Genomic DNA, 21,333 nt, shown 5'->3' on the forward strand with positions numbered 1-21,333 from the left:
AAGTAGGAAGTGTCTGAATTATGTCAGAGTACTGCTAAGTGTATTTACGAGTCCCATGCTCCTGTCTGGTTCCATGGTGTAACGGTTAGCACTCTGGACTCTGAATCCAGCGATCCGAGTTCGAATCTCGGTGGAACCTTCGTTTAGTCTAAATTTTCTGTAATAAGCGTTTCTCGCCGAGGAAGTAGCAGTGATAGGCTCAGGGATTTAGTTCCTACGTTTGTGTAAATAACGAGACGTCTATGAAACGGCTGAATATTGGTGCGACTATGTGACCTATATAGCACATTAAACGAGTAATGCCTGTAAGAGCAAGCAATTTTAAGATAATTCGAAGATTTATCATTAACCTACGGAGGCTAAGAATCCCATGATTATCAACTAGCTATTACAAGCTGAGCAAATGAATTTCCTTTAAAATAGGTTTAAAACATAGGGAGGTTCTGACCGAGTGGGCATGCTCTGGAGCCTCTTTGCTCGTGAGATTAGAAAAACAGTCCTCTGGGCCGGATTTGAACCAGCGACCTATGGATAACTGTGAATCCTCCACTACAGTCCACCGCTCTACCAACTGAGCTACCAGAGGCTCTGCTTACTTTGTTATTCGTACTGATTGCTTTAGCTCCGTCCCTGTCTTTCGTTTCCACACACAGCTACTCAGCGCGGCCATATAGACGCACAGAAATGCAGCCATCGGCTGCAACTGCAAACATTGCCCAGATTAAGTTTTATAATGCTCGATCGTATCAATTAGGTTAAAAAATGCAAGTAGGAAGTGTCTGAATTATGTCAGAGTACTGCTAAGTGTATTTACGAGTCCCATGCTCCTGTCTGGTTCCATGGTGTAACGGTTAGCACTCTGGACTCTGAATCCAGCGATCCGAGTTCGAATCTCGGTGGAACCTTCGTTTAGTCTAAATTTTCTGTAATAAGCGTTTCTCGCCGAGGAAGTAGCAGTGATAGGCTCAGGGATTTAGTTCCTACGTTTGTGTAAATAACGAGACGTCTATGAAACGGCTGAATATTGGTGCGACTATGTGACCTATATAGCACATTAAACGAGTAATGCCTGTAAGAGCAAGCAATTTTAAGATAATTCGAAGATTTATCATTAACCTACGGAGGCTAAGAATCCCATGATTATCAACTAGCTATTACAAGCTGAGCAAATGAATTTCCTTTAAAATAGGTTTAAAACATAGGGAGGTTCTGACCGAGTGGGCATGCTCTGGAGCCTCTTTGCTCGTGAGATTAGAAAAACAGTCCTCTGGGCCGGATTTGAACCAGCGACCTATGGATAACTGTGAATCCTCCACTACAGTCCACCGCTCTACCAACTGAGCTACCAGAGGCTCTGCTTACTTTGTTATTCGTACTGATTGCTTTAGCTCCGTCCCTGTCTTTCGTTTCCACACACAGCTACTCAGCGCGGCCATATAGACGCACAGAAATGCAGCCATCGGCTGCAACTGCAAACATTGCCCAGATTAAGTTTTATAATGCTCGATCGTATCAATTAGGTTAAAAAATGCAAGTAGGAAGTGTCTGAATTATGTCAGAGTACTGCTAAGTGTATTTACGAGTCCCATGCTCCTGTCTGGTTCCATGGTGTAACGGTTAGCACTCTGGACTCTGAATCCAGCGATCCGAGTTCGAATCTCGGTGGAACCTTCGTTTAGTCTAAATTTTCTGTAATAAGCGTTTCTCGCCGAGGAAGTAGCAGTGATAGGCTCAGGGATTTAGTTCCTACGTTTGTGTAAATAACGAGACGTCTATGAAACGGCTGAATATTGGTGCGACTATGTGACCTATATAGCACATTAAACGAGTAATGCCTGTAAGAGCAAGCAATTTTAAGATAATTCGAAGATTTATCATTAACCTACGGAGGCTAAGAATCCCATGATTATCAACTAGCTATTACAAGCTGAGCAAATGAATTTCCTTTAAAATAGGTTTAAAACATAGGGAGGTTCTGACCGAGTGGGCATGCTCTGGAGCCTCTTTGCTCGTGAGATTAGAAAAACAGTCCTCTGGGCCGGATTTGAACCAGCGACCTATGGATAACTGTGAATCCTCCACTACAGTCCACCGCTCTACCAACTGAGCTACCAGAGGCTCTGCTTACTTTGTTATTCGTACTGATTGCTTTAGCTCCGTCCCTGTCTTTCGTTTCCACACACAGCTACTCAGCGCGGCCATATAGACGCACAGAAATGCAGCCATCGGCTGCAACTGCAAACATTGCCCAGATTAAGTTTTATAATGCTCGATCGTATCAATTAGGTTAAAAAATGCAAGTAGGAAGTGTCTGAATTATGTCAGAGTACTGCTAAGTGTATTTACGAGTCCCATGCTCCTGTCTGGTTCCATGGTGTAACGGTTAGCACTCTGGACTCTGAATCCAGCGATCCGAGTTCGAATCTCGGTGGAACCTTCGTTTAGTCTAAATTTTCTGTAATAAGCGTTTCTCGCCGAGGAAGTAGCAGTGATAGGCTCAGGGATTTAGTTCCTACGTTTGTGTAAATAACGAGACGTCTATGAAACGGCTGAATATTGGTGCGACTATGTGACCTATATAGCACATTAAACGAGTAATGCCTGTAAGAGCAAGCAATTTTAAGATAATTCGAAGATTTATCATTAACCTACGGAGGCTAAGAATCCCATGATTATCAACTAGCTATTACAAGCTGAGCAAATGAATTTCCTTTAAAATAGGTTTAAAACATAGGGAGGTTCTGACCGAGTGGGCATGCTCTGGAGCCTCTTTGCTCGTGAGATTAGAAAAACAGTCCTCTGGGCCGGATTTGAACCAGCGACCTATGGATAACTGTGAATCCTCCACTACAGTCCACCGCTCTACCAACTGAGCTACCAGAGGCTCTGCTTACTTTGTTATTCGTACTGATTGCTTTAGCTCCGTCCCTGTCTTTCGTTTCCACACACAGCTACTCAGCGCGGCCATATAGACGCACAGAAATGCAGCCATCGGCTGCAACTGCAAACATTGCCCAGATTAAGTTTTATAATGCTCGATCGTATCAATTAGGTTAAAAAATGCAAGTAGGAAGTGTCTGAATTATGTCAGAGTACTGCTAAGTGTATTTACGAGTCCCATGCTCCTGTCTGGTTCCATGGTGTAACGGTTAGCACTCTGGACTCTGAATCCAGCGATCCGAGTTAGAATCTCGGTGGAACCTTCGTTTAGTCTAAATTTTCTGTAATAAGCGTTTCTCGCCGAGGAAGTAGCAGTGATAGGCTCAGGGATTTAGTTCCTACGTTTGTGTAAATAACGAGACGTCTATGAAACGGCTGAATATTGGTGCGACTATGTGACCTATATAGCACATTAAACGAGTAATGCCTGTAAGAGCAAGCAATTTTAAGATAATTCGAAGATTTATCATTAACCTACGGAGGCTAAGAATCCCATGATTATCAACTAGCTATTACAAGCTGAGCAAATGAATTTCCTTTAAAATAGGTTTAAAACATAGGGAGGTTCTGACCGAGTGGGCATGCTCTGGAGCCTCTTTGCTCGTGAGATTAGAAAAACAGTCCTCTGGGCCGGATTTGAACCAGCGACCTATGGATAACTGTGAATCCTCCACTACAGTCCACCGCTCTACCAACTGAGCTACCAGAGGCTCTGCTTACTTTGTTATTCGTACTGATTGCTTTAGCTCCGTCCCTGTCTTTCGTTTCCACACACAGCTACTCAGCGCGGCCATATAGACGCACAGAAATGCAGCCATCGGCTGCAACTGCAAACATTGCCCAGATTAAGTTTTATAATGCTCGATCGTATCAATTAGGTTAAAAAATGCAAGTAGGAAGTGTCTGAATTATGTCAGAGTACTGCTAAGTGTATTTACGAGTCCCATGCTCCTGTCTGGTTCCATGGTGTAACGGTTAGCACTCTGGACTCTGAATCCAGCGATCCGAGTTCGAATCTCGGTGGAACCTTCGTTTAGTCTAAATTTTCTGTAATAAGCGTTTCTCGCCGAGGAAGTAGCAGTGATAGGCTCAGGGATTTAGTTCCTACGTTTGTGTAAATAACGAGACGTCTATGAAACGGCTGAATATTGGTGCGACTATGTGACCTATATAGCACATTAAACGAGTAATGCCTGTAAGAGCAAGCAATTTTAAGATAATTCGAAGATTTATCATTAACCTACGGAGGCTAAGAATCCCATGATTATCAACTAGCTATTACAAGCTGAGCAAATGAATTTCCTTTAAAATAGGTTTAAAACATAGGGAGGTTCTGACCGAGTGGGCATGCTCTGGAGCCTCTTTGCTCGTGAGATTAGAAAAACAGTCCTCTGGGCCGGATTTGAACCAGCGACCTATGGATAACTGTGAATCCTCCACTACAGTCCACCGCTCTACCAACTGAGCTACCAGAGGCTCTGCTTACTTTGTTATTCGTACTGATTGCTTTAGCTCCGTCCCTGTCTTTCGTTTCCACACACAGCTACTCAGCGCGGCCATATAGACGCACAGAAATGCAGCCATCGGCTGCAACTGCAAACATTGCCCAGATTAAGTTTTATAATGCTCGATCGTATCAATTAGGTTAAAAAATGCAAGTAGGAAGTGTCTGAATTATGTCAGAGTACTGCTAAGTGTATTTACGAGTCCCATGCTCCTGTCTGGTTCCATGGTGTAACGGTTAGCACTCTGGACTCTGAATCCAGCGATCCGAGTTCGAATCTCGGTGGAACCTTCGTTTAGTCTAAATTTTCTGTAATAAGCGTTTCTCGCCGAGGAAGTAGCAGTGATAGGCTCAGGGATTTAGTTCCTACGTTTGTGTAAATAACGAGACGTCTATGAAACGGCTGAATATTGGTGCGACTATGTGACCTATATAGCACATTAAACGAGTAATGCCTGTAAGAGCAAGCAATTTTAAGATAATTCGAAGATTTATCATTAACCTACGGAGGCTAAGAATCCCATGATTATCAACTAGCTATTACAAGCTGAGCAAATGAATTTCCTTTAAAATAGGTTTAAAACATAGGGAGGTTCTGACCGAGTGGGCATGCTCTGGAGCCTCTTTGCTCGTGAGATTAGAAAAACAGTCCTCTGGGCCGGATTTGAACCAGCGACCTATGGATAACTGTGAATCCTCCACTACAGTCCACCGCTCTACCAACTGAGCTACCAGAGGCTCTGCTTACTTTGTTATTCGTACTGATTGCTTTAGCTCCGTCCCTGTCTTTCGTTTCCACACACAGCTACTCAGCGCGGCCATATAGACGCACAGAAATGCAGCCATCGGCTGCAACTGCAAACATTGCCCAGATTAAGTTTTATAATGCTCGATCGTATCAATTAGGTTAAAAAATGCAAGTAGGAAGTGTCTGAATTATGTCAGAGTACTGCTAAGTGTATTTACGAGTCCCATGCTCCTGTCTGGTTCCATGGTGTAACGGTTAGCACTCTGGACTCTGAATCCAGCGATCCGAGTTCGAATCTCGGTGGAACCTTCGTTTAGTCTAAATTTTCTGTAATAAGCGTTTCTCGCCGAGGAAGTAGCAGTGATAGGCTCAGGGATTTAGTTCCTACGATTGTGTAAATAACGAGACGTCTATGAAACGGCTGAATATTGGTGCGACTATGTGACCTATATAGCACATTAAACGAGTAATGCCTGTAAGAGCAAGCAATTTTAAGATAATTCGAAGATTTATCATTAACCTACGGAGGCTAAGAATCCCATGATTATCAACTAGCTATTACAAGCTGAGCAAATGAATTTCCTTTAAAATAGGTTTAAAACATAGGGAGGTTCTGACCGAGTGGGCATGCGCTGGAGCCTCTTTGCTCGTGAGATTAGAAAAACAGTCCTCTGGGCCGGATTTGAACCAGCGACCTATGGATAACTGTGAATCCTCCACTACAGTCCACCGCTCTACCAACTGAGCTACCAGAGGCTCTGCTTACTTTGTTATTCGTACTGATTGCTTTAGCTCCGTCCCTGTCTTTCGTTTCCACACACAGCTACTCAGCGCGGCCATATAGACGCACAGAAATGCAGCCATCGGCTGCAACTGCAAACATTGCCCAGATTAAGTTTTATAATGCTCGATCGTATCAATTAGGTTAAAAAATGCAAGTAGGAAGTGTCTGAATTATGTCAGAGTACTGCTAAGTGTATTTACGAGTCCCATGCTCCTGTCTGGTTCCATGGTGTAACGGTTAGCACTCTGGACTCTGAATCCAGCGATCCGAGTTCGAATCTCGGTGGAACCTTCGTTTAGTCTAAATTTTCTGTAATAAGCGTTTCTCGCCGAGGAAGTAGCAGTGATAGGCTCAGGGATTTAGTTCCTACGTTTGTGTAAATAACGAGACGTCTATGAAACGGCTGAATATTCGTGCGACTATGTGACCTATATAGCACATTAAACGAGTAATGCCTGTAAGAGCAAGCAATTTTAAGATAATTCGAAGATTTATCATTAACCTACGGAGGCTAAGAATCCCATGATTATCAACTAGCTATTACAAGCTGAGCAAATGAATTTCCTTTAAAATAGGTTTAAAACATAGGGAGGTTCTGACCGAGTGGGCATGCTCTGGAGCCTCTTTGCTCGTGAGATTAGAAAAACAGTCCTCTGGGCCGGATTTGAACCAGCGACCTATGGATAACTGTGAATCCTCCACTACAGTCCACCGCTCTACCAACTGAGCTACCAGAGGCTCTGCTTACTTTGTTATTCGTACTGATTGCTTTAGCTCCGTCCCTGTCTTTCGTTTCCACACACAGCTACTCAGCGCGGCCATATAGACGCACAGAAATGCAGCCATCGGCTGCAACTGCAAACATTGCCCAGATTAAGTTTTATAATGCTCGATCGTATCAATTAGGTTAAAAAATGCAAGTAGGAAGTGTCTGAATTATGTCAGAGTACTGCTAAGTGTATTTACGAGTCCCATGCTCCTGTCTGGTTCCATGGTGTAACGGTTAGCACTCTGGACTCTGAATCCAGCGATCCGAGTTCGAATCTCGGTGGAACCTTCGTTTAGTCTAAATTTTCTGTAATAAGCGTTTCTCGCCGAGGAAGTAGCAGTGATAGGCTCAGGGATTTAGTTCCTACGTTTGTGTAAATAACGAGACGTCTATGAAACGGCTGAATATTGGTGCGACTATGTGACCTATATAGCACATTAAACGAGTAATGCCTGTAAGAGCAAGCAATTTTAAGATAATTCGAAGATTTATCATTAACCTACGGAGGCTAAGAATCCCATGATTATCAACTAGCTATTACAAGCTGAGCAAATGAATTTCCTTTAAAATAGGTTTAAAACATAGGGAGGTTCTGACCGAGTGGGCATGCTCTGGAGCCTCTTTGCTCGTGAGATTAGAAAAACAGTCCTCTGGGCCGGATTTGAACCAGCGACCTATGGATAACTGTGAATCCTCCACTACAGTCCACCGCTCTACCAACTGAGCTACCAGAGGCTCTGCTTACTTTGTTATTCGTACTGATTGCTTTAGCTCCGTCCCTGTCTTTCGTTTCCACACACAGCTACTCAGCGCGGCCATATAGACGCACAGAAATGCAGCCATCGGCTGCAACTGCAAACATTGCCCAGATTAAGTTTTATAATGCTCGATCGTATCAATTAGGTTAAAAAATGCAAGTAGGAAGTGTCTGAATTATGTCAGAGTACTGCTAAGTGTATTTACGAGTCCCATGCTCCTGTCTGGTTCCATGGTGTAACGGTTAGCACTCTGGACTCTGAATCCAGCGATCCGAGTTCGAATCTCGGTGGAACCTTCGTTTAGTCTAAATTTTCTGTAATAAGCGTTTCTCGCCGAGGAAGTAGCAGTGATAGGCTCAGGGATTTAGTTCCTACGTTTGTGTAAATAACGAGACGTCTATGAAACGGCTGAATATTGGTGCGACTATGTGACCTATATAGCACATTAAACGAGTAATGCCTGTAAGAGCAAGCAATTTTAAGATAATTCGAAGATTTATCATTAACCTACGGAGGCTAAGAATCCCATGATTATCAACTAGCTATTACAAGCTGAGCAAATGAATTTCCTTTAAAATAGGTTTAAAACATAGGGAGGTTCTGACCGAGTGGGCATGCTCTGGAGCCTCTTTGCTCGTGAGATTAGAAAAACAGTCCTCTGGGCCGGATTTGAACCAGCGACCTATGGATAACTGTGAATCCTCCACTACAGTCCACCGCTCTACCAACTGAGCTACCAGAGGCTCTGCTTACTTTGTTATTCGTACTGATTGCTTTAGCTCCGTCCCTGTCTTTCGTTTCCACACACAGCTACTCAGCGCGGCCATATAGACGCACAGAAATGCAGCCATCGGCTGCAACTGCAAACATTGCCCAGATTAAGTTTTATAATGCTCGATCGTATCAATTAGGTTAAAAAATGCAAGTAGGAAGTGTCTGAATTATGTCAGAGTACTGCTAAGTGTATTTACGAGTCCCATGCTCCTGTCTGGTTCCATGGTGTAACGGTTAGCACTCTGGACTCTGAATCCAGCGATCCGAGTTCGAATCTCGGTGGAACCTTCGTTTAGTCTAAATTTTCTGTAATAAGCGTTTCTCGCCGAGGAAGTAGCAGTGATAGGCTCAGGGATTTAGTTCCTACGTTTGTGTAAATAACGAGACGTCTATGAAACGGCTGAATATTGGTGCGACTATGTGACCTATATAGCACATTAAACGAGTAATGCCTGTAAGAGCAAGCAATTTTAAGATAATTCGAAGATTTATCATTAACCTACGGAGGCTAAGAATCCCATGATTATCAACTAGCTATTACAAGCTGAGCAAATGAATTTCCTTTAAAATAGGTTTAAAACATAGGGAGGTTCTGACCGAGTGGGCATGCTCTGGAGCCTCTTTGCTCGTGAGATTAGAAAAACAGTCCTCTGGGCCGGATTTGAACCAGCGACCTATGGATAACTGTGAATCCTCCACTACAGTCCACCGCTCTACCAACTGAGCTACCAGAGGCTCTGCTTACTTTGTTATTCGTACTGATTGCTTTAGCTCCGTCCCTGTCTTTCGTTTCCACACACAGCTACTCAGCGCGGCCATATAGACGCACAGAAATGCAGCCATCGGCTGCAACTGCAAACATTGCCCAGATTAAGTTTTATAATGCTCGATCGTATCAATTAGGTTAAAAAATGCAAGTAGGAAGTGTCTGAATTATGTCAGAGTACTGCTAAGTGTATTTACGAGTCCCATGCTCCTGTCTGGTTCCATGGTGTAACGGTTAGCACTCTGGACTCTGAATCCAGCGATCCGAGTTCGAATCTCGGTGGAACCTTCGTTTAGTCTAAATTTTCTGTAATAAGCGTTTCTCGCCGAGGAAGTAGCAGTGATAGGCTCAGGGATTTAGTTCCTACGTTTGTGTAAATAACGAGACGTCTATGAAACGGCTGAATATTGGTGCGACTATGTGACCTATATAGCACATTAAACGAGTAATGCCTGTAAGAGCAAGCAATTTTAAGATAATTCGAAGATTTATCATTAACCTACGGAGGCTAAGAATCCCATGATTATCAACTAGCTATTACAAGCTGAGCAAATGAATTTCCTTTAAAATAGGTTTAAAACATAGGGAGGTTCTGACCGAGTGGGCATGCTCTGGAGCCTCTTTGCTCGTGAGATTAGAAAAACAGTCCTCTGGGCCGGATTTGAACCAGCGACCTATGGATAACTGTGAATCCTCCACTACAGTCCACCGCTCTACCAACTGAGCTACCAGAGGCTCTGCTTACTTTGTTATTCGTACTGATTGCTTTAGCTCCGTCCCTGTCTTTCGTTTCCACACACAGCTACTCAGCGCGGCCATATAGACGCACAGAAATGCAGCCATCGGCTGCAACTGCAAACATTGCCCAGATTAAGTTTTATAATGCTCGATCGTATCAATTAGGTTAAAAAATGCAAGTAGGAAGTGTCTGAATTATGTCAGAGTACTGCTAAGTGTATTTACGAGTCCCATGCTCCTGTCTGGTTCCATGGTGTAACGGTTAGCACTCTGGACTCTGAATCCAGCGATCCGAGTTAGAATCTCGGTGGAACCTTCGTTTAGTCTAAATTTTCTGTAATAAGCGTTTCTCGCCGAGGAAGTAGCAGTGATAGGCTCAGGGATTTAGTTCCTACGTTTGTGTAAATAACGAGACGTCTATGAAACGGCTGAATATTGGTGCGACTATGTGACCTATATAGCACATTAAACGAGTAATGCCTGTAAGAGCAAGCAATTTTAAGATAATTCGAAGATTTATCATTAACCTACGGAGGCTAAGAATCCCATGATTATCAACTAGCTATTACAAGCTGAGCAAATGAATTTCCTTTAAAATAGGTTTAAAACATAGGGAGGTTCTGACCGAGTGGGCATGCTCTGGAGCCTCTTTGCTCGTGAGATTAGAAAAACAGTCCTCTGGGCCGGATTTGAACCAGCGACCTATGGATAACTGTGAATCCTCCACTACAGTCCACCGCTCTACCAACTGAGCTACCAGAGGCTCTGCTTACTTTGTTATTCGTACTGATTGCTTTAGCTCCGTCCCTGTCTTTCGTTTCCACACACAGCTACTCAGCGCGGCCATATAGACGCACAGAAATGCAGCCATCGGCTGCAACTGCAAACATTGCCCAGATTAAGTTTTATAATGCTCGATCGTATCAATTAGGTTAAAAAATGCAAGTAGGAAGTGTCTGAATTATGTCAGAGTACTGCTAAGTGTATTTACGAGTCCCATGCTCCTGTCTGGTTCCATGGTGTAACGGTTAGCACTCTGGACTCTGAATCCAGCGATCCGAGTTCGAATCTCGGTGGAACCTTCGTTTAGTCTAAATTTTCTGTAATAAGCGTTTCTCGCCGAGGAAGTAGCAGTGATAGGCTCAGGGATTTAGTTCCTACGTTTGTGTAAATAACGAGACGTCTATGAAACGGCTGAATATTGGTGCGACTATGTGACCTATATAGCACATTAAACGAGTAATGCCTGTAAGAGCAAGCAATTTTAAGATAATTCGAAGATTTATCATTAACCTACGGAGGCTAAGAATCCCATGATTATCAACTAGCTATTACAAGCTGAGCAAATGAATTTCCTTTAAAATAGGTTTAAAACATAGGGAGGTTCTGACCGAGTGGGCATGCTCTGGAGCCTCTTTGCTCGTGAGATTAGAAAAACAGTCCTCTGGGCCGGATTTGAACCAGCGACCTATGGATAACTGTGAATCCTCCACTACAGTCCACCGCTCTACCAACTGAGCTACCAGAGGCTCTGCTTACTTTGTTATTCGTACTGATTGCTTTAGCTCCGTCCCTGTCTTTCGTTTCCACACACAGCTACTCAGCGCGGCCATATAGACGCACAGAAATGCAGCCATCGGCTGCAACTGCAAACATTGCCCAGATTAAGTTTTATAATGCTCGATCGTATCAATTAGGTTAAAAAATGCAAGTAGGAAGTGTCTGAATTATGTCAGAGTACTGCTAAGTGTATTTACGAGTCCCATGCTCCTGTCTGGTTCCATGGTGTAACGGTTAGCACTCTGGACTCTGAATCCAGCGATCCGAGTTCGAATCTCGGTGGAACCTTCGTTTAGTCTAAATTTTCTGTAATAAGCGTTTCTCGCCGAGGAAGTAGCAGTGATAGGCTCAGGGATTTAGTTCCTACGTTTGTGTAAATAACGAGACGTCTATGAAACGGCTGAATATTGGTGCGACTATGTGACCTATATAGCACATTAAACGAGTAATGCCTGTAAGAGCAAGCAATTTTAAGATAATTCGAAGATTTATCATTAACCTACGGAGGCTAAGAATCCCATGATTATCAACTAGCTATTACAAGCTGAGCAAATGAATTTCCTTTAAAATAGGTTTAAAACATAGGGAGGTTCTGACCGAGTGGGCATGCTCTGGAGCCTCTTTGCTCGTGAGATTAGAAAAACAGTCCTCTGGGCCGGATTTGAACCAGCGACCTATGGATAACTGTGAATCCTCCACTACAGTCCACCGCTCTACCAACTGAGCTACCAGAGGCTCTGCTTACTTTGTTATTCGTACTGATTGCTTTAGCTCCGTCCCTGTCTTTCGTTTCCACACACAGCTACTCAGCGCGGCCATATAGACGCACAGAAATGCAGCCATCGGCTGCAACTGCAAACATTGCCCAGATTAAGTTTTATAATGCTCGATCGTATCGAATTAGGTTAAAAAATGCAAGTAGGAAGTGTCTGAATTATGTCAGAGTACTGCTAAGTGTATTTACGAGTCCCATGCTCCTGTCTGGTTCCATGGTGTAACGGTTAGCACTCTGGACTCTGAATCCAGCGATCCGAGTTCGAATCTCGGTGGAACCTTCGTTTAGTCTAAATTTTCTGTAATAAGCGTTTCTCGCCGAGGAAGTAGCAGTGATAGGCTCAGGGATTTAGTTCCTACGTTTGTGTAAATAACGAGACGTCTATGAAACGGCTGAATATTGGTGCGACTATGTGACCTATATAGCACATTAAACGAGTAATGCCTGTAAGAGCAAGCAATTTTAAGATAATTCGAAGATTTATCATTAACCTACGGAGGCTAAGAATCCCATGATTATCAACTAGCTATTACAAGCTGAGCAAATGAATTTCCTTTAAAATAGGTTTAAAACATAGGGAGGTTCTGACCGAGTGGGCATGCTCTGGAGCCTCTTTGCTCGTGAGATTAGAAAAACAGTCCTCTGGGCCGGATTTGAACCAGCGACCTATGGATAACTGTGAATCCTCCACTACAGTCCACCGCTCTACCAACTGAGCTACCAGAGGCTCTGCTTACTTTGTTATTCGTACTGATTGCTTTAGCTCCGTCCCTGTCTTTCGTTTCCACACACAGCTACTCAGCGCGGCCATATAGACGCACAGAAATGCAGCCATCGGCTGCAACTGCAAACATTGCCCAGATTAAGTTTTATAATGCTCGATCGTATCGAATTAGGTTAAAAAATGCAAGTAGGAAGTGTCTGAATTATGTCAGAGTACTGCTAAGTGTATTTACGAGTCCCATGCTCCTGTCTGGTTCCATGGTGTAACGGTTAGCACTCTGGACTCTGAATCCAGCGATCCGAGTTCGAATCTCGGTGGAACCTTCGTTTAGTCTAAATTTTCTGTAATAAGCGTTTCTCGCCGAGGAAGTAGCAGTGATAGGCTCAGGGATTTAGTTCCTACGTTTGTGTAAATAACGAGACGTCTATGAAACGGCTGAATATTGGTGCGACTATGTGACCTATATAGCACATTAAACGAGTAATGCCTGTAAGAGCAAGCAATTTTAAGATAATTCGAAGATTTATCATTAACCTACGGAGGCTAAGAATCCCATGATTATCAACTAGCTATTACAAGCTGAGCAAATGAATTTCCTTTAAAATAGGTTTAAAACATAGGGAGGTTCTGACCGAGTGGGCATGCTCTGGAGCCTCTTTGCTCGTGAGATTAGAAAAACAGTCCTCTGGGCCGGATTTGAACCAGCGACCTATGGATAACTGTGAATCCTCCACTACAGTCCACCGCTCTACCAACTGAGCTACCAGAGGCTCTGCTTACTTTGTTATTCGTACTGATTGCTTTAGCTCCGTCCCTGTCTTTCGTTTCCACACACAGCTACTCAGCGCGGCCATATAGACGCACAGAAATGCAGCCATCGGCTGCAACTGCAAACATTGCCCAGATTAAGTTTTATAATGCTCGATCGTATCAATTAGGTTAAAAAATGCAAGTAGGAAGTGTCTGAATTATGTCAGAGTACTGCTAAGTGTATTTACGAGTCCCATGCTCCTGTCTGGTTCCATGGTGTAACGGTTAGCACTCTGGACTCTGAATCCAGCGATCCGAGTTCGAATCTCGGTGGAACCTTCGTTTAGTCTAAATTTTCTGTAATAAGCGTTTCTCGCCGAGGAAGTAGCAGTGATAGGCTCAGGGATTTAGTTCCTACGTTTGTGTAAATAACGAGACGTCTATGAAACGGCTGAATATTGGTGCGACTATGTGACCTATATAGCACATTAAACGAGTAATGCCTGTAAGAGCAAGCAATTTTAAGATAATTCGAAGATTTATCATTAACCTACGGAGGCTAAGAATCCCATGATTATCAACTAGCTATTACAAGCTGAGCAAATGAATTTCCTTTAAAATAGGTTTAAAACATAGGGAGGTTCTGACCGAGTGGGCATGCTCTGGAGCCTCTTTGCTCGTGAGATTAGAAAAACAGTCCTCTGGGCCGGATTTGAACCAGCGACCTATGGATAACTGTGAATCCTCCACTACAGTCCACCGCTCTACCAACTGAGCTACCAGAGGCTCTGCTTACTTTGTTATTCGTACTGATTGCTTTAGCTCCGTCCCTGTCTTTCGTTTCCACACACAGCTACTCAGCGCGGCCATATAGACGCACAGAAATGCAGCCATCGGCTGCAACTGCAAACATTGCCCAGATTAAGTTTTATAATGCTCGATCGTATCGAATTAGGTTAAAAAATGCAAGTAGGAAGTGTCTGAATTATGTCAGAGTACTGCTAAGTGTATTTACGAGTCCCATGCTCCTGTCTGGTTCCATGGTGTAACGGTTAGCACTCTGGACTCTGAATCCAGCGATCCGAGTTCGAATCTCGGTGGAACCTTCGTTTAGTCTAAATTTTCTGTAATAAGCGTTTCTCGCCGAGGAAGTAGCAGTGATAGGCTCAGGGATTTAGTTCCTACGTTTGTGTAAATAACGAGACGTCTATGAAACGGCTGAATATTGGTGCGACTATGTGACCTATATAGCACATTAAACGAGTAATGCCTGTAAGAGCAAGCAATTTTAAGATAATTCGAAGATTTATCATTAACCTACGGAGGCTAAGAATCCCATGATTATCAACTAGCTATTACAAGCTGAGCAAATGAATTTCCTTTAAAATAGGTTTAAAACATAGGGAGGTTCTGACCGAGTGGGCATGCTCTGGAGCCTCTTTGCTCGTGAGATTAGAAAAACAGTCCTCTGGGCCGGATTTGAACCAGCGACCTATGGATAACTGTGAATCCTCCACTACAGTCCACCGCTCTACCAACTGAGCTACCAGAGGCTCTGCTTACTTTGTTATTCGTACTGATTGCTTTAGCTCCGTCCCTGTCTTTCGTTTCCACACACAGCTACTCAGCGCGGCCATATAGACGCACAGAAATGCAGCCATCGGCTGCAACTGCAAACATTGCCCAGATTAAGTTTTATAATGCTCGATCGTATCAATTAGGTTAAAAAATGCAAGTAGGAAGTGTCTGAATTATGTCAGAGTACTGCTAAGTGTATTTACGAGTCCCATGCTCCTGTCTGGTTCCATGGTGTAACGGTTAGCACTCTGGACTCTGAATCCAGCGATCCGAGTTCGAATCTCGGTGGAACCTTCGTTTAGTCTAAATTTTCTGTAATTAGCGTTTCTCGCCGAGGAAGTAGCAGTGATAGGCTCAGGGATTTAGTTCCTACGTTTGTGTAAATAACGAGACGTCTATGAAACGGCTGAATATTGGTGCGACTATGTGACCTATATAGCACATTAAACGAGTAATGCCTGTAAGAGCAAGCAATTTTAAGATAATTCGAAGATTTATCATTAACCTACGGAGGCTAAGAATCCCATGATTATCAACTAGCTATTACAAGCTGAGCAAATGAATTTCCTTTAAAATAGGTTTAAAACATAGGGAGGTTCTGACCGAGTGGGCATGCTCTGGAGCCTCTTTGCTCGTGAGATTAGAAAAACAGTCCTCTGGGCCGGATTTGAACCAGCGACCTATGGATAACTGTGAATCCTCCACTACAGTCCACCGCTCTACCAACTGAGCTACCAGAGGCTCTGCTTACTTTGTTATTCGTACTGATTGCTTTAGCTCCGTCCCTGTCTTTCGTTTCCACACACAGCTACTCAGCGCGGCCATATAGACGCACAGAAATGCAGCCATCGGCTGCAACTGCAAACATTGCCCAGATTAAGTTTTATAATGCTCGATCGTATCAATTAGGTTAAAAAATGCAAGTAGGAAGTGTCTGAATTATGTCAGAGTACTGCTAAGTGTATTTACGAGTCCCATGCTCCTGTCTGGTTCCATGGTGTAACGGTTAGCACTCTGGACTCTGAATCCAGCGATCCGAGTTCGAATCTCGGTGGAACCTTCGTTTAGTCTAAATTTTCTGTAATAAGCGTTTCTCGCCGAGGAAGTAGCAGTGATAGGCTCAGGGATTTAGTTCCTACGTTTGTGTAAATAACGAGACGTCTATGAAACGGCTGAATATTGGTGCGACTATGTGACCTATATAGCACATTAAACGAGTAATGCCTGTAAGAGCAAGCAATTTTAAGATAATTCGAAGATTTATCATTAACCTACGGAGGCTAAGAATCCCATGATTATCAACTAGCTATTACAAGCTGAGCAAATGAATTTCCTTTAAAATAGGTTTAAAACATAGGGAGGTTCTGACCGAGTGGGCATGCTCTGGAGCCTCTTTGCTCGTGAGATTAGAAAAACAGTCCTCTGGGCCGGATTTGAACCAGCGACCTATGGATAACTGTGAATCCTCCACTACAGTCCACCGCTCTACCAACTGAGCTACCAGAGGCTCTGCTTACTTTGTTATTCGTACTGATTGCTTTAGCTCCGTCCCTGTCTTTCGTTTCCACACACAGCTACTCAGCGCGGCCATATAGACGCACAGAAATGCAGCCATCGGCTGCAACTGCAAACATTGCCCAGATTAAGTTTTATAATGCTCGATCGTATCAATTAGGTTAAAAAATGCAAGTAGGAAGTGTCTGAATTATGTCAGAGTACTGCTAAGTGTATTTACGAGTCCCATGCTCCTGTCTGGTTCCATGGTGTAACGGTTAGCACTCTGGACTCTGAATCCAGCGATCCGAGTTCGAATCTCGGTGGAACCTTCGTTTAGTCTAAATTTTCTGTAATAAGCGTTTCTCGCCGAGGAAGTAGCAGTGATAGGCTCAGGGATTTAGTTCCTACGTTTGTGTAAATAACGAGACGTCTATGAAACGGCTGAATATTGGTGCGACTATGTGACCTATATAGCACATTAAACGAGTAATGCCTGTAAGAGCAAGCAATTTTAAGATAATTCGAAGATTTATCATTAACCTACGGAGGCTAAGAATCCCATGATTATCAACTAGCTATTACAAGCTGAGCAAATGAATTTCCTTTAAAATAGGTTTAAAACATAGGGAGGTTCTGACCGAGTGGGCATGCTCTGGAGCCTCTTTGCTCGTGAGATTAGAAAAACAGTCCTCTGGGCCGGATTTGAACCAGCGACCTATTGATAACTGTGAATCCTCCACTACACTCCACCGCTCTACCAACTGAGCTACCAGAGGCTCTGCTTACTTTGTTATTCGTACTGATTGCTTTAGCTCCGTCCCTGTCTTTCGTTTCCACACACAGCTACTCAGCGCGGCCATATAGACGCACAGAAATGCAGCCATCGGCTGCAACTGCAAACATTGCCCAGATTAAGTTTTATAATGCTCGATCGTATCAATTAGGTTAAAAAATGCAAGTAGGAAGTGTCTGAATTATGTCAGAGTACTGCTAAGTGTATTTACGAGTCCCATGCTCCTGTCTGGTTCCATGGTGTAACGGTTAGCACTCTGGACTCTGAATCCAGCGATCCGAGTTCGAATCTCGGTGGAACCTTCGTTTAGTCTAAATTTTCTGTAATAAGCGTTTCTCGCCGAGGAAGTAGCAGTGATAGGCTCAGGGATTTAGTTCCTACGTTTGTGTAAATAACGAGACGTCTATGAAACGGCTGAATATTGGTGCGACTATGTGACCTATATAGCACATTAAACGAGTAATGCCTGTAAGAGCAAGCAATTTTAAGATAATTCGAAGATTTATCATTAACCTACGGAGGCTAAGAATCCCATGATTATCAACTAGCTATTACAAGCTGAGCAAATGAATTTCCTTTAAAATAGGTTTAAAACATAGGGAGGTTCTGACCGAGTGGGCATGCTCTGGAGCCTCTTTGCTCGTGAGATTAGAAAAACAGTCCTCTGGGCCGGATTTGAACCAGCGACCTATGGATAACTGTGAATCCTCCACTACAGTCCACCGCTCTACCAACTGAGCTACCAGAGGCTCTGCTTACTTTGTTATTCGTACTGATTGCTTTAGCTCCGTCCCTGTCTTTCGTTTCCACACACAGCTACTCAGCGCGGCCATATAGACGCACAGAAATGCAGCCATCGGCTGCAACTGCAAACATTGCCCAGATTAAGTTTTATAATGCTCGATCGTATCAATTAGGTTAAAAAATGCAAGTAGGAAGTGTCTGAATTATGTCAGAGTACTGCTAAGTGTATTTACGAGTCCCATGCTCCTGTCTGGTTCCATGGTGTAACGGTTAGCACTCTGGACTCTGAATCCAGCGATCCGAGTTCGAATCTCGGTGGAACCTTCGTTTAGTCTAAATTTTCTGTAATAAGCGTTTCTCGCCGAGGAAGTAGCAGTGATAGGCTCAGGGATTTAGTTCCTACGTTTGTGTAAATAACGAGACGTCTATGAAACGGCTGAATATTGGTGCGACTATGTGACCTATATAGCACATTAAACGAGTAATGCCTGTAAGAGCAAGCAATTTTAAGATAATTCGAAGATTTATCATTAACCTACGGAGGCTAAGAATCCCATGATTATCAACTAGCTATTACAAGCTGAGCAAATGAATTTCCTTTAAAATAGGTTTAAAACATAGGGAGGTTCTGACCGAGTGGGCATGCTCTGGAGCCTCTTTGCTCGTGAGATTAGAAAAACAGTCCTCTGGGCCGGATTTGAACCAGCGACCTATGGATAACTGTGAATCCTCCACTACAGTCCACCGCTCTACCAACTGAGCTACCAGAGGCTCTGCTTACTTTGTTATTCGTACTGATTGCTTTAGCTCCGTCCCTGTCTTTCGTTTCCACACACAGCTACTCAGCGCGGCCATATAGACGCACAGAAATGCAGCCATCGGCTGCAACTGCAAACATTGCCCAGATTAAGTTTTATAATGCTCGATCGTATCAATTAGGTTAAAAAATGCAAGTAGGAAGTGTCTGAATTATGTCAGAGTACTGCTAAGTGTATTTACGAGTCCCATGCTCCTGTCTGGTTCCATGGTGTAACGGTTAGCACTCTGGACTCTGAATCCAGCGATCCGAGTTCGAATCTCGGTGGAACCTTCGTTTAGTCTAAATTTTCTGTAATAAGCGTTTCTCGCCGAGGAAGTAGCAGTGATAGGCTCAGGGATTTAGTTCCTACGTTTGTGTAAATAACGAGACGTCTATGAAACGGCTGAATATTGGTGCGACTATGTGACCTATATAGCACATTAAACGAGTAATGCCTGTAAGAGCAAGCAATTTTAAGATAATTCGAAGATTTATCATTAACCTACGGAGGCTAAGAATCCCATGATTATCAACTAGCTATTACAAGCTGAGCAAATGAATTTCCTTTAAAATAGGTTTAAAACATAGGGAGGTTCTGACCGAGTGGGCATGCTCTGGAGCCTCTTTGCTCGTGAGATTAGAAAAACAGTCCTCTGGGCCGGATTTGAACCAGCGACCTATGGATAACTGTGAATCCTCCACTACAGTCCACCGCTCTACCAACTGAGCTACCAGAGGCTCTGCTTACTTTGTTATTCGTACTGATTGCTTTAGCTCCGTCCCTGTCTTTCGTTTCCACACACAGCTACTCAGCGCGGCCATATAGACGCACAGAAATGCAGCCATCGGCTGCAACTGCAAACATTGCCCAGATTAAGTTTTATAATGCTCGATCGTATCAATTAGGTTAAAAAATGCAAGTAGGAAGTGTCTGAATTATGTCAGAGTACTGCTAAGTGTATTTACGAGTCCCATGCTCCTGTCTGGTTCCATGGTGTAACGGTTAGCACTCTGGACTCTGAATCCAGCGATCCGAGTTCGAATCTCGGTGGAACCTTCGTTTAGTCTAAATTTTCTGTAATAAGCGTTTCTCGCCGAGGAAGTAGCAGTGATAGGCTCAGGGATTTAGTTCCTACGTTTGTGTAAATAACGAGACGTCTATGAAACGGCTGAATATTGGTGCGACTATGTGACCTATATAGCACATTAAACGAGTAATGCCTGTAAGAGCAAGCAATTTTAAGATAATTCGAAGATTTATCATTAACCTACGGAGGCTAAGAATCCCATGATTATCAACTAGCTATTACAAGCTGAGCAAATGAATTTCCTTTAAAATAGGTTTAAAACATAGGGAGGTTCTGACCGAGTGGGCATGCTCTGGAGCCTCTTTGCTCGTGAGATTAGAAAAACAGTCCTCTGGGCCGGATTTGAACCAGCGACCTATGGATAACTGTGAATCCTCCACTACAGTCCACCGCTCTACCAACTGAGCTACCAGAGGCTCTGCTTACTTTGTTATTCGTACTGATTGCTTTAGCTCCGTCCCTGTCTTTCGTTTCCACACACAGCTACTCAGCGCGGCCATATAGACGCACAGAAATGCAGCCATCGGCTGCAACTGCAAACATTGCCCAGATTAAGTTTTATAATGCTCGATCGTATCAATTAGGTTAAAAAATGCAAGTAGGAAGTGTCTGAATTATGTCAGAGTACTGCTAAGTGTATTTACGAGTCCCATGCTCCTGTCTGGTTCCATGGTGTAACGGTTAGCACTCTGGACTCTGAATCCAGCGATCCGAGTTCGAATCTCGGTGGAACCTTCGTTTAGTCTAAATTTTCTGTAATAAGCGTTTCTCGCCGAGGAAGTAGCAGTGATAGGCTCAGGGATTTAGTTCCTACGTTTGTGTAAATAACGAGACGTCTATGAAACGGCTGAATATTGGTGCGACTATGTGACCTATATAGCACATTAAACGAGTAATGCCTGTAAGAGCAAGCAATTTTAAGATAATTCGAAGATTTATCATTAACCTACGGAGGCTAAGAATCCCATGATTATCAACTAGCTATTACAAGCTGAGCAAATGAATTTCCTTTAAAATAGGTTTAAAACATAGGGAGGTTCTGACCGAGTGGGCATGCTCTGGAGCCTCTTTGCTCGTGAGATTAGAAAAACAGTCCTCTGGGCCGGATTTGAACCAGCGACCTATGGATAACTATGAATCCTCGTTTCCACACACAGCTACTCAGCGCGGCCATATAGACGCACAGAAATGCAGCCATCGGCTGCAACTGCAAACATTGCCCAGATTAAGTTTTATAATGCTCG

The 21,333-nt window shown here is 43.5% G+C and overlaps 55 non-coding genes across 55 annotated transcripts; 28 read left to right on the plus strand and 27 right to left on the minus strand.

Annotated features, from left to right (window-relative positions):
• Positions 1-67: 67 nt before the first annotated feature.
• Trnaq-cug (transfer RNA glutamine (anticodon CUG)) lies at positions 68-139 on the plus strand. Its single transcript has one exon. It is a non-coding gene; the product is annotated as a tRNA-Gln (tRNA).
• Positions 140-497: 358 nt separating this feature from the next.
• On the minus strand, positions 498-586 carry Trnay-gua (transfer RNA tyrosine (anticodon GUA)). Its single transcript is given in 2 exon segments — positions 498-533; positions 550-586. It is a non-coding gene; the product is annotated as a tRNA-Tyr (tRNA).
• A 247-nt stretch (positions 587-833) lies between these two features.
• Trnaq-cug (transfer RNA glutamine (anticodon CUG)) lies at positions 834-905 on the plus strand. Its single transcript has one exon. It is a non-coding gene; the product is annotated as a tRNA-Gln (tRNA).
• A 358-nt stretch (positions 906-1,263) lies between these two features.
• Positions 1,264-1,352, minus strand: Trnay-gua (transfer RNA tyrosine (anticodon GUA)). The gene is given in 2 exon segments: positions 1,264-1,299; positions 1,316-1,352. It is a non-coding gene; the product is annotated as a tRNA-Tyr (tRNA).
• Positions 1,353-1,599: 247 nt separating this feature from the next.
• Positions 1,600-1,671, plus strand: Trnaq-cug (transfer RNA glutamine (anticodon CUG)). The gene has a single exon. It is a non-coding gene; the product is annotated as a tRNA-Gln (tRNA).
• Positions 1,672-2,029: 358 nt separating this feature from the next.
• Trnay-gua (transfer RNA tyrosine (anticodon GUA)) lies at positions 2,030-2,118 on the minus strand. Its single transcript is given in 2 exon segments — positions 2,030-2,065; positions 2,082-2,118. It is a non-coding gene; the product is annotated as a tRNA-Tyr (tRNA).
• Positions 2,119-2,365: 247 nt separating this feature from the next.
• Trnaq-cug (transfer RNA glutamine (anticodon CUG)) lies at positions 2,366-2,437 on the plus strand. The gene has a single exon. It is a non-coding gene; the product is annotated as a tRNA-Gln (tRNA).
• A 358-nt stretch (positions 2,438-2,795) lies between these two features.
• Trnay-gua (transfer RNA tyrosine (anticodon GUA)) lies at positions 2,796-2,884 on the minus strand. Its single transcript is given in 2 exon segments — positions 2,796-2,831; positions 2,848-2,884. It is a non-coding gene; the product is annotated as a tRNA-Tyr (tRNA).
• Positions 2,885-3,131: 247 nt separating this feature from the next.
• Positions 3,132-3,203, plus strand: Trnaq-cug (transfer RNA glutamine (anticodon CUG)). The gene has a single exon. It is a non-coding gene; the product is annotated as a tRNA-Gln (tRNA).
• Positions 3,204-3,561: 358 nt separating this feature from the next.
• Trnay-gua (transfer RNA tyrosine (anticodon GUA)) lies at positions 3,562-3,650 on the minus strand. The gene is given in 2 exon segments: positions 3,562-3,597; positions 3,614-3,650. It is a non-coding gene; the product is annotated as a tRNA-Tyr (tRNA).
• A 247-nt stretch (positions 3,651-3,897) lies between these two features.
• Trnaq-cug (transfer RNA glutamine (anticodon CUG)) lies at positions 3,898-3,969 on the plus strand. Its single transcript has one exon. It is a non-coding gene; the product is annotated as a tRNA-Gln (tRNA).
• Positions 3,970-4,327: 358 nt separating this feature from the next.
• Positions 4,328-4,416, minus strand: Trnay-gua (transfer RNA tyrosine (anticodon GUA)). The gene is given in 2 exon segments: positions 4,328-4,363; positions 4,380-4,416. It is a non-coding gene; the product is annotated as a tRNA-Tyr (tRNA).
• A 247-nt stretch (positions 4,417-4,663) lies between these two features.
• Positions 4,664-4,735, plus strand: Trnaq-cug (transfer RNA glutamine (anticodon CUG)). Its single transcript has one exon. It is a non-coding gene; the product is annotated as a tRNA-Gln (tRNA).
• Positions 4,736-5,093: 358 nt separating this feature from the next.
• Positions 5,094-5,182, minus strand: Trnay-gua (transfer RNA tyrosine (anticodon GUA)). The gene is given in 2 exon segments: positions 5,094-5,129; positions 5,146-5,182. It is a non-coding gene; the product is annotated as a tRNA-Tyr (tRNA).
• A 247-nt stretch (positions 5,183-5,429) lies between these two features.
• Trnaq-cug (transfer RNA glutamine (anticodon CUG)) lies at positions 5,430-5,501 on the plus strand. The gene has a single exon. It is a non-coding gene; the product is annotated as a tRNA-Gln (tRNA).
• Positions 5,502-5,859: 358 nt separating this feature from the next.
• On the minus strand, positions 5,860-5,948 carry Trnay-gua (transfer RNA tyrosine (anticodon GUA)). Its single transcript is given in 2 exon segments — positions 5,860-5,895; positions 5,912-5,948. It is a non-coding gene; the product is annotated as a tRNA-Tyr (tRNA).
• A 247-nt stretch (positions 5,949-6,195) lies between these two features.
• On the plus strand, positions 6,196-6,267 carry Trnaq-cug (transfer RNA glutamine (anticodon CUG)). The gene has a single exon. It is a non-coding gene; the product is annotated as a tRNA-Gln (tRNA).
• Positions 6,268-6,625: 358 nt separating this feature from the next.
• Positions 6,626-6,714, minus strand: Trnay-gua (transfer RNA tyrosine (anticodon GUA)). Its single transcript is given in 2 exon segments — positions 6,626-6,661; positions 6,678-6,714. It is a non-coding gene; the product is annotated as a tRNA-Tyr (tRNA).
• Positions 6,715-6,961: 247 nt separating this feature from the next.
• Positions 6,962-7,033, plus strand: Trnaq-cug (transfer RNA glutamine (anticodon CUG)). The gene has a single exon. It is a non-coding gene; the product is annotated as a tRNA-Gln (tRNA).
• Positions 7,034-7,391: 358 nt separating this feature from the next.
• On the minus strand, positions 7,392-7,480 carry Trnay-gua (transfer RNA tyrosine (anticodon GUA)). The gene is given in 2 exon segments: positions 7,392-7,427; positions 7,444-7,480. It is a non-coding gene; the product is annotated as a tRNA-Tyr (tRNA).
• A 247-nt stretch (positions 7,481-7,727) lies between these two features.
• Trnaq-cug (transfer RNA glutamine (anticodon CUG)) lies at positions 7,728-7,799 on the plus strand. The gene has a single exon. It is a non-coding gene; the product is annotated as a tRNA-Gln (tRNA).
• A 358-nt stretch (positions 7,800-8,157) lies between these two features.
• Positions 8,158-8,246, minus strand: Trnay-gua (transfer RNA tyrosine (anticodon GUA)). Its single transcript is given in 2 exon segments — positions 8,158-8,193; positions 8,210-8,246. It is a non-coding gene; the product is annotated as a tRNA-Tyr (tRNA).
• Positions 8,247-8,493: 247 nt separating this feature from the next.
• Positions 8,494-8,565, plus strand: Trnaq-cug (transfer RNA glutamine (anticodon CUG)). The gene has a single exon. It is a non-coding gene; the product is annotated as a tRNA-Gln (tRNA).
• Positions 8,566-8,923: 358 nt separating this feature from the next.
• On the minus strand, positions 8,924-9,012 carry Trnay-gua (transfer RNA tyrosine (anticodon GUA)). Its single transcript is given in 2 exon segments — positions 8,924-8,959; positions 8,976-9,012. It is a non-coding gene; the product is annotated as a tRNA-Tyr (tRNA).
• A 247-nt stretch (positions 9,013-9,259) lies between these two features.
• Trnaq-cug (transfer RNA glutamine (anticodon CUG)) lies at positions 9,260-9,331 on the plus strand. Its single transcript has one exon. It is a non-coding gene; the product is annotated as a tRNA-Gln (tRNA).
• Positions 9,332-9,689: 358 nt separating this feature from the next.
• Trnay-gua (transfer RNA tyrosine (anticodon GUA)) lies at positions 9,690-9,778 on the minus strand. The gene is given in 2 exon segments: positions 9,690-9,725; positions 9,742-9,778. It is a non-coding gene; the product is annotated as a tRNA-Tyr (tRNA).
• A 247-nt stretch (positions 9,779-10,025) lies between these two features.
• Positions 10,026-10,097, plus strand: Trnaq-cug (transfer RNA glutamine (anticodon CUG)). The gene has a single exon. It is a non-coding gene; the product is annotated as a tRNA-Gln (tRNA).
• A 358-nt stretch (positions 10,098-10,455) lies between these two features.
• On the minus strand, positions 10,456-10,544 carry Trnay-gua (transfer RNA tyrosine (anticodon GUA)). The gene is given in 2 exon segments: positions 10,456-10,491; positions 10,508-10,544. It is a non-coding gene; the product is annotated as a tRNA-Tyr (tRNA).
• A 247-nt stretch (positions 10,545-10,791) lies between these two features.
• Trnaq-cug (transfer RNA glutamine (anticodon CUG)) lies at positions 10,792-10,863 on the plus strand. The gene has a single exon. It is a non-coding gene; the product is annotated as a tRNA-Gln (tRNA).
• Positions 10,864-11,221: 358 nt separating this feature from the next.
• Trnay-gua (transfer RNA tyrosine (anticodon GUA)) lies at positions 11,222-11,310 on the minus strand. Its single transcript is given in 2 exon segments — positions 11,222-11,257; positions 11,274-11,310. It is a non-coding gene; the product is annotated as a tRNA-Tyr (tRNA).
• Positions 11,311-11,557: 247 nt separating this feature from the next.
• Trnaq-cug (transfer RNA glutamine (anticodon CUG)) lies at positions 11,558-11,629 on the plus strand. Its single transcript has one exon. It is a non-coding gene; the product is annotated as a tRNA-Gln (tRNA).
• Positions 11,630-11,987: 358 nt separating this feature from the next.
• On the minus strand, positions 11,988-12,076 carry Trnay-gua (transfer RNA tyrosine (anticodon GUA)). Its single transcript is given in 2 exon segments — positions 11,988-12,023; positions 12,040-12,076. It is a non-coding gene; the product is annotated as a tRNA-Tyr (tRNA).
• A 248-nt stretch (positions 12,077-12,324) lies between these two features.
• On the plus strand, positions 12,325-12,396 carry Trnaq-cug (transfer RNA glutamine (anticodon CUG)). The gene has a single exon. It is a non-coding gene; the product is annotated as a tRNA-Gln (tRNA).
• Positions 12,397-12,754: 358 nt separating this feature from the next.
• Positions 12,755-12,843, minus strand: Trnay-gua (transfer RNA tyrosine (anticodon GUA)). The gene is given in 2 exon segments: positions 12,755-12,790; positions 12,807-12,843. It is a non-coding gene; the product is annotated as a tRNA-Tyr (tRNA).
• A 248-nt stretch (positions 12,844-13,091) lies between these two features.
• On the plus strand, positions 13,092-13,163 carry Trnaq-cug (transfer RNA glutamine (anticodon CUG)). Its single transcript has one exon. It is a non-coding gene; the product is annotated as a tRNA-Gln (tRNA).
• A 358-nt stretch (positions 13,164-13,521) lies between these two features.
• Positions 13,522-13,610, minus strand: Trnay-gua (transfer RNA tyrosine (anticodon GUA)). The gene is given in 2 exon segments: positions 13,522-13,557; positions 13,574-13,610. It is a non-coding gene; the product is annotated as a tRNA-Tyr (tRNA).
• Positions 13,611-13,857: 247 nt separating this feature from the next.
• On the plus strand, positions 13,858-13,929 carry Trnaq-cug (transfer RNA glutamine (anticodon CUG)). Its single transcript has one exon. It is a non-coding gene; the product is annotated as a tRNA-Gln (tRNA).
• Positions 13,930-14,287: 358 nt separating this feature from the next.
• On the minus strand, positions 14,288-14,376 carry Trnay-gua (transfer RNA tyrosine (anticodon GUA)). Its single transcript is given in 2 exon segments — positions 14,288-14,323; positions 14,340-14,376. It is a non-coding gene; the product is annotated as a tRNA-Tyr (tRNA).
• A 248-nt stretch (positions 14,377-14,624) lies between these two features.
• Trnaq-cug (transfer RNA glutamine (anticodon CUG)) lies at positions 14,625-14,696 on the plus strand. Its single transcript has one exon. It is a non-coding gene; the product is annotated as a tRNA-Gln (tRNA).
• Positions 14,697-15,054: 358 nt separating this feature from the next.
• Trnay-gua (transfer RNA tyrosine (anticodon GUA)) lies at positions 15,055-15,143 on the minus strand. Its single transcript is given in 2 exon segments — positions 15,055-15,090; positions 15,107-15,143. It is a non-coding gene; the product is annotated as a tRNA-Tyr (tRNA).
• A 247-nt stretch (positions 15,144-15,390) lies between these two features.
• On the plus strand, positions 15,391-15,462 carry Trnaq-cug (transfer RNA glutamine (anticodon CUG)). Its single transcript has one exon. It is a non-coding gene; the product is annotated as a tRNA-Gln (tRNA).
• A 358-nt stretch (positions 15,463-15,820) lies between these two features.
• Trnay-gua (transfer RNA tyrosine (anticodon GUA)) lies at positions 15,821-15,909 on the minus strand. Its single transcript is given in 2 exon segments — positions 15,821-15,856; positions 15,873-15,909. It is a non-coding gene; the product is annotated as a tRNA-Tyr (tRNA).
• A 247-nt stretch (positions 15,910-16,156) lies between these two features.
• Positions 16,157-16,228, plus strand: Trnaq-cug (transfer RNA glutamine (anticodon CUG)). Its single transcript has one exon. It is a non-coding gene; the product is annotated as a tRNA-Gln (tRNA).
• Positions 16,229-16,586: 358 nt separating this feature from the next.
• Trnay-gua (transfer RNA tyrosine (anticodon GUA)) lies at positions 16,587-16,675 on the minus strand. Its single transcript is given in 2 exon segments — positions 16,587-16,622; positions 16,639-16,675. It is a non-coding gene; the product is annotated as a tRNA-Tyr (tRNA).
• Positions 16,676-16,922: 247 nt separating this feature from the next.
• Trnaq-cug (transfer RNA glutamine (anticodon CUG)) lies at positions 16,923-16,994 on the plus strand. Its single transcript has one exon. It is a non-coding gene; the product is annotated as a tRNA-Gln (tRNA).
• Positions 16,995-17,352: 358 nt separating this feature from the next.
• Trnay-gua (transfer RNA tyrosine (anticodon GUA)) lies at positions 17,353-17,441 on the minus strand. Its single transcript is given in 2 exon segments — positions 17,353-17,388; positions 17,405-17,441. It is a non-coding gene; the product is annotated as a tRNA-Tyr (tRNA).
• Positions 17,442-17,688: 247 nt separating this feature from the next.
• Positions 17,689-17,760, plus strand: Trnaq-cug (transfer RNA glutamine (anticodon CUG)). The gene has a single exon. It is a non-coding gene; the product is annotated as a tRNA-Gln (tRNA).
• A 358-nt stretch (positions 17,761-18,118) lies between these two features.
• Trnay-gua (transfer RNA tyrosine (anticodon GUA)) lies at positions 18,119-18,207 on the minus strand. The gene is given in 2 exon segments: positions 18,119-18,154; positions 18,171-18,207. It is a non-coding gene; the product is annotated as a tRNA-Tyr (tRNA).
• A 247-nt stretch (positions 18,208-18,454) lies between these two features.
• Trnaq-cug (transfer RNA glutamine (anticodon CUG)) lies at positions 18,455-18,526 on the plus strand. The gene has a single exon. It is a non-coding gene; the product is annotated as a tRNA-Gln (tRNA).
• A 358-nt stretch (positions 18,527-18,884) lies between these two features.
• Positions 18,885-18,973, minus strand: Trnay-gua (transfer RNA tyrosine (anticodon GUA)). The gene is given in 2 exon segments: positions 18,885-18,920; positions 18,937-18,973. It is a non-coding gene; the product is annotated as a tRNA-Tyr (tRNA).
• A 247-nt stretch (positions 18,974-19,220) lies between these two features.
• On the plus strand, positions 19,221-19,292 carry Trnaq-cug (transfer RNA glutamine (anticodon CUG)). Its single transcript has one exon. It is a non-coding gene; the product is annotated as a tRNA-Gln (tRNA).
• A 358-nt stretch (positions 19,293-19,650) lies between these two features.
• Trnay-gua (transfer RNA tyrosine (anticodon GUA)) lies at positions 19,651-19,739 on the minus strand. The gene is given in 2 exon segments: positions 19,651-19,686; positions 19,703-19,739. It is a non-coding gene; the product is annotated as a tRNA-Tyr (tRNA).
• A 247-nt stretch (positions 19,740-19,986) lies between these two features.
• On the plus strand, positions 19,987-20,058 carry Trnaq-cug (transfer RNA glutamine (anticodon CUG)). The gene has a single exon. It is a non-coding gene; the product is annotated as a tRNA-Gln (tRNA).
• A 358-nt stretch (positions 20,059-20,416) lies between these two features.
• On the minus strand, positions 20,417-20,505 carry Trnay-gua (transfer RNA tyrosine (anticodon GUA)). Its single transcript is given in 2 exon segments — positions 20,417-20,452; positions 20,469-20,505. It is a non-coding gene; the product is annotated as a tRNA-Tyr (tRNA).
• Positions 20,506-20,752: 247 nt separating this feature from the next.
• On the plus strand, positions 20,753-20,824 carry Trnaq-cug (transfer RNA glutamine (anticodon CUG)). Its single transcript has one exon. It is a non-coding gene; the product is annotated as a tRNA-Gln (tRNA).
• Positions 20,825-21,333: the final 509 nt, after the last annotated feature.

Source organism: Schistocerca cancellata, unplaced genomic scaffold (assembly GCF_023864275.1).
Source record: "Schistocerca cancellata isolate TAMUIC-IGC-003103 unplaced genomic scaffold, iqSchCanc2.1 HiC_scaffold_710, whole genome shotgun sequence".
Classification (NCBI taxonomy): domain Eukaryota; kingdom Metazoa; phylum Arthropoda; class Insecta; order Orthoptera; family Acrididae; genus Schistocerca; species Schistocerca cancellata.